Here is a 5,780-nt window from a genome sequence, read left to right as displayed (position 1 = left end):
CACCCAGCCCCGGGCCCTGCCACTTGGGGAGGATGCGCGGGCGCATTCGCCGGGAGCGCACTCTTCTCTGCCCGCGGGGCAACGCAAACTAAGTCCCAGAAGGAAAAAAAAGGTGGGGGGGTGCTACAGGGACATTTAGGAAGTTTTTTAGGTTTCGATGCCATTAGCGACTAAAGAATTATTCGCTACGATTTTTTTTTTGCCCCCCACACTCCCCGACTTGTAGTTGCTTTGATTGCACCAGCCCGGGAAAAATATCCGGGAAAAAAATTCTCCTCTGCCTCAACTAAGGCACCAACTGTGCCCTTGGGCAGCTAAGGATCCCCTTTTCAAGTGCTTATATACTATAGAAGCGATGAAGAAAACCCCGAGGATGGGACTGGAGGGTGGCGTGGAAAGAGAACATGAGATCTGGGGAGGGCGCGAAAAAAAGAAAAGAAACCCCAAACCCGGTGGGCTCACGGTTTTGCCCTGGTGGAGGACTGGTAGTTCGTGCAGACTTGATGGGGAAAAAGCATATGAATCTCTAGATTTAAAAAAAAGGGGGGGGAGGAACAAATTTGTAAAAAATGAATTGGGGAGGGGGGCTGCCATTCGCCTCCCGTGTAGATCTTTGCAGTCCCTCACCCGAATTAAACATTTCAATAGTAAGTTTTGTGGGGAGGAAGGCTAAAGAGACAAGAAAAACTTTGGGGAGCCAAAGTTTTATACAAATTTGATAGTTGAGGGGTTCATGTCATAAAGGGTAAAGGAAAGAAATATGCTATGGACTGGGGGGGGCGGTTCGTATGAAAATTAAACATCCTAGAAAAATTTGCAACAAAGGTGCCTGGGCGCGGGGGGGGGGGCACACAAACAAGCTGCCTGGGGGCCCCAAAGGTGGGGGTGGAGGGTGACACTTGAGTATCGATCCCTTGTCTATTGTATCAGCCAATGAGGCAAATGCCAAGAATGACAAGAAGCCCCTGGAAACTTGAGTGAGGGTGGGGGGAGGAAGTCTCCTGAGCCAAGAGGAGGTGCCTTTCTTTGGAAGCCATTCAAACCCTTAAAAGGTTGCCAGGATTCTGGGAGTGAAGGGGTTACCTCAAAGATATAAAAGCCGAGCAGGCGAGAGGCTGAGTTGCAGAGGAGTGGAAGGGAACCCACTGGAACACCTCTGCCACCTCCGAGCCTGCTCAGCCAGCCTCTCTCTGCCCACCGACTCCCTCTGCCCACCGAGACGCTCACTCCGGACTTCGACCCCAGCGAGGTAAGGCAATGTTCTCTCTAGTCTAGGGAAACTTCCAAGTTCCAATGGAGCGTTTCAGGGATATTTTTGAACTAACCAAGGCTTTTTCTTTTCTGTCTTTCAGAGCAATTTCCCATCGGAGGGGCAAGAAACAAGGTAAAATGACTTCTTTGCTTTACAAAAAGAGTGTATTTTCCTTTTGAAATGTACTGATTGTTTGCTCAATAACAAAATTTCCTTTCACCAAGCAGGGAGATCATGGAGAAAACTGGGTAAGAATAAATTTTGCACTACTTTCTTAGGAAATTTCAATGCAATGGTTTTAAAATGCTGACTTCACCTCTTTTCCAGTAAAAATCCAGCTGCCAGAACATGTGCAGTACATTAGAAAAATGTATGTATCTTGTCTCTGATGTTGGCTACTTTTAGAGGGGGGAAAAAGTAACAGGGTAAAATGTGACTTGTTTTGGTGCTACTGACTGTTCAGGGATTTTCTGTGTTGCTCCCTTAGAAGGGAAACTGCCAAAAACCCTGCTAAAATCTGCTTGATAATGTGCTGTGTGTCAGATAGGTTCTGCAACAAGTCACCAGGTGTGCTTTTTGCAAAGTAAGACCAGAGGAGAAACTTGCCAGAGTTAGCAGTTGAACTTGGGAAAGAAAGGCATTAATTGAACAGGGCAGTTTTTCACTAGTGAGCATCTAAATTGTAGTTTCACTCTAAGGTGTCTAAATCTGGAAAAGCCTGTTGATTTGCAAAGACTCCACTTAGATTTCCTTTTAACCTAGGCCGGCCACTTGTCTGTAAAACTTCTTTTGAGTCTTAGATTGCTTGTCGACATACTGCAGAGATCTCATTTGACAAGTGTTTCTTCCATTTACCAAGATTCAGCTTTTCTTTTTATATAGCTCATCAGGACCAGGAAGAAGTTTTCTAGAAAATGGTGAGTATTGGTAATGTTCTCAAAACACAAAGGTCAGACAGGATCTCCAGTTCTTAAGTCTTTTAGAGAATCCGAGTTGAAAATTAACTGGTAGCCAGTAGTTACATATAAATTGAGTTAAAAGAGAGGGGGAAAAGGACTTTCTGCCTGACTCCCCCCCCCCCAATATTCCCCCACCCTGAGTCTTCTAGGGAGTGGAATTTCTCCACCTCTAATTGGGCGGGGTGGCTTTCAGAGCTGCCCCACCCCTCCATCCCTCCTCTCACCAGCCTCCAAATCTAAGGATGAGGGGTGGTTTTTGGCCCAGTGCCATCTCCTACTGCTCCTCCCCCTTAGTCAACCCCCAGATGATCCATCCCACCCTTCTCCTTACCCCACCCCCCCCAGTAATCTGTGCCAAACCTCTTCCTTTACACCCCACCTGCCTGACCCAATACAGAAAGGCCCTTCAGCCTCTCGGCCACTTCCTTCATAGAGTTTCTTCCATTATCTCTTACAGATTTTCGATCTGCCACTTGGGAGAAAGTAATGCATGGAGACCCTCTCTGGGTTTGCCTTTAGTCATGTCATCAATACTTCTCCAACTGCCTTAGCCTTGGAGCCCTCCAACTTCACTAGAATCCTTTAGGAGAAATAGCAGCACGCCATGGTTTGTAGAGATAAGGTGATGCAAACCATCGTGGGCTGTTACATTTTCCTAAAGGGCATGATCAATCAAGGCAGGAGAGGGAAGCCCCCTCCCCCCCAGCCAGGCCCCTGCTTCGTGGTCAAGTTCACCACTCTGCAGCTGGGTTGGTGGCTCTTTGAACTTGGCTTCGGACGAGACTCGAGGCTTGAGAGGACTCCCCGTGCCAGCTCGGCTGTGCCCTAGCAGCACGTCAAAACTGGAGTTCTCTACTTCAAGCCTCCAGTATTGCCTTGCTGCTTGAGTGAGGTAGGAGCCTGGTTCAATTGCCCCACCCAGAAGACTCGAACCCTGCACCTTCGGAAGAAGTCCAAGCAAGCTGAAGAGGCCAAGACACCTTGGGCTCTCAAGGAGTCCTGAGAGCCCAATTAGACAATGTGAATATATTTGTTCCCCCCCCCAATAAATGTTCTTCCCCTTTTTGAGATTCAATGTGTGTGTGTGTGTGTTTCTTTTCCTTAGGACTCTTTTACCACCCCAGGGAATATGAAAATAATAATTTAAAAATAGCCCCTCTTCAATATTTCCAAAAACCTGTTTGGGAGGGACCAACTCCTCCCCCTCCCCCCAAAAGGGGACAAACTAAGGAGTTGATTCAAAATACCAGTCAGCTGTCCTTTCAAAGTAAGGACAGGCATTCAAAGGGGCCAGCTTTGGACGAGGGGGGGATTCTGATTGAATCCCTCCCCACTTTGAGCTTCCTATGGAACAAGTTAAAAGATCCCCTGGGGTTCCCTTGTGACTGAGGAGATAGGGGTTGGGGGAATACTAATAATGGGAAGGTATAGGAGAGGGTCAGTTGGCTGCCTGGCCTATGCCTTTCACTCTCAGGAGCCCAGTCAGGATCTAGGTGGGGAACTGGTGGGAAAGGGGCTAGAGACTATAGGACCCCTCAAAAGGACAAAGGGAAGGATGGGGATGAGGCTAGGTTTAATATTAATGAAAAGTGGACATGGGGTCCCAGCTCCTAAACTCTAGTATCCTCTCATCCTTCAAAGATCCTAGGGCCCCTGTAGGTTAAAGAGATTTCTTAGAGGTGATATTTCCCAAAGCAAATGAAGGTGCTTTCCAAGTTAAGCCCTCACCCATTGAAGGGCCTTCTTTCCCCAGAGGAACCCTAGGAACCTGCTGAGAGAGTGCCTGTGAAAACTGGTGATTGCTGTCCAGGGTCCCGGTGCCACGGCCCAAAAGGAGTCAGTGCCAAGGTCCAAAGGGAGCTAACAAACTGGATGCAAACCCTCCTCAAGGGAGGCATTGATGAAATGATTCAAGAAATCCTTGTGGGATGTTTTAGGTTATGGACAAGGGCACATCTAAGCCTGTGGGTTCTGAGGGTAAGTGGGAGCAGAGATCCTCATGACAATCTCTGCCAGTGCTAAGTAGTTTCCAACATCCTGGGGTGTATAAGGGTGACTTACACTTACTCTTCCTCCACCCCTGTGAACACTCCAGTTGGGGGGGGGGGCAGGTAAGGAGTAGGGGGAGGAGCCTGATGATCAGCTACTACCCACTCCATTGACAATTGCTTCATTTCCCTCCCAAAGGTTGGTAGAGAAAGGTTGAGTCTTGGAGCTATGGCACAATTGGTGTGTCCTACACAATATGTAGCTCCTGGGTTGAGAGCACCCATGGTCCCCAGAAAGCAATGCCTAGCCTAGAGCACTCCCTCTTGAGTCCTCTGAGGCCCTAGGTATGCAGGCAGATAGCCTCCCAGAAGGGCTAGGACTTTGTCAGAAACCTGAAAAGGGGAAGAGAGAAACTGAGACTAAGATCTAGTTTTTCCTGACTTCTATATTTTATAAATGGTATGTCTAAACTCCTGCATAGAGGATGGACACATGCATCTATAGAGTATATACATACACGCATACATACAAACACATACTATCCTTAGCAGGATAGAAGCTTCCACCTTGGCAGGGAGTGAGGGGTAGTGAAGTGGTAGATCCAGGAACAAATACCTTTTGGGTGGGTGGATCCCTCCCTGACTGAGCTTCCCATGGATTAAAAGTTAAGAGATCCTCTAGGATTCCCTTGTGACTGAGGAGATGGGGGTCGGGGGGGGTACTAATGGGAAGGTGTAGGGTAGGGTCAGTTGGCTGCCTGGCCCAAACATCCACTATGTATACTCACATTTTGACAACTCAGACCTGATCAACAAAGACAGAGAGCTATGAAATTGCTCTCCCCTCACATGGCTTTCCTTTTGATGCCAGAAAAAGATTGCCTTCTGTCTGCCATGATTGAAAATATTTTCTTTCCTGAAGTCAGGAAAATGGACCCCTTTTGTCCCTAAATAGTTTGCATCATTTGCCTGGGGCAAAGGGAACTTCAAATTGCCCATAGGAGGCCAAAGGCACCAGGACTTAGTGATACTGGTGGTTTCCTGCCCCTTTCAAGAGAAGACTCCTTCCATCCTAGAAGGTGGAAGAGCTGTTTGGATACAGATGGTTGTTAAACAGAAATATATTGTTCTGCCAAGTCCTTAGACTCCAACCATTAAGACTATTGATTCCAAAGCCCTCATCTTATTTCACAGCTGAGGAAGCTGTATCCCCCAATATGTCTGTAGTGGGATTTGCCCTCAGGTCTTCCTAATACCAAATCCAGTACCCACTATACTATTCCACACTGCCTCTTTCAATTTTTTGCTTTCTCTACCTCTACTCCACCCCACTCCTAGGTCTCTCAAGGTTTCCAACAATTGGGCCCATTCTCCTACTTTGGGCATAGTTATCAACCTGCCTAGTCTGCCCTTGTCCATGTCCAGTCCAGTCCTTTGTTCTCTTGGGTCACTCAGTGGGGAGTCAGCACTTTCTCCACAGAACTGGATCTCTCTCCCCATTCAGACCGTGACATGACTCTAACAGAACAGACCCCCACATCAAGCTACTATTTACCAATGCAGGTGATATCCAATTAGTTT

At 47.6% G+C, this 5,780-nt stretch overlaps 1 long non-coding RNA gene across 1 annotated transcript; it reads left to right on the top strand.

Moving 5' to 3' along the window:
- Positions 1-944: 944 nt before the first annotated feature.
- LOC141499769 (uncharacterized) lies at positions 945-3,266 on the top strand. The gene is made up of 3 exons (XR_012471761.1): positions 945-1,249; positions 1,353-2,169; positions 2,669-3,266. It is a non-coding gene; the product is annotated as an uncharacterized LOC141499769 (long non-coding RNA).
- The last annotated feature ends 2,514 nt before the right edge of the window (positions 3,267-5,780 follow it).

Source organism: Macrotis lagotis, chromosome X, assembly GCF_037893015.1.
Source record: "Macrotis lagotis isolate mMagLag1 chromosome X, bilby.v1.9.chrom.fasta, whole genome shotgun sequence".
NCBI lineage: Eukaryota > Metazoa > Chordata > Mammalia > Peramelemorphia > Peramelidae > Macrotis > Macrotis lagotis.
Note: the sequence above shows the minus strand (reverse complement) of the source record. Positions and strands in the feature narration are given on the sequence as shown.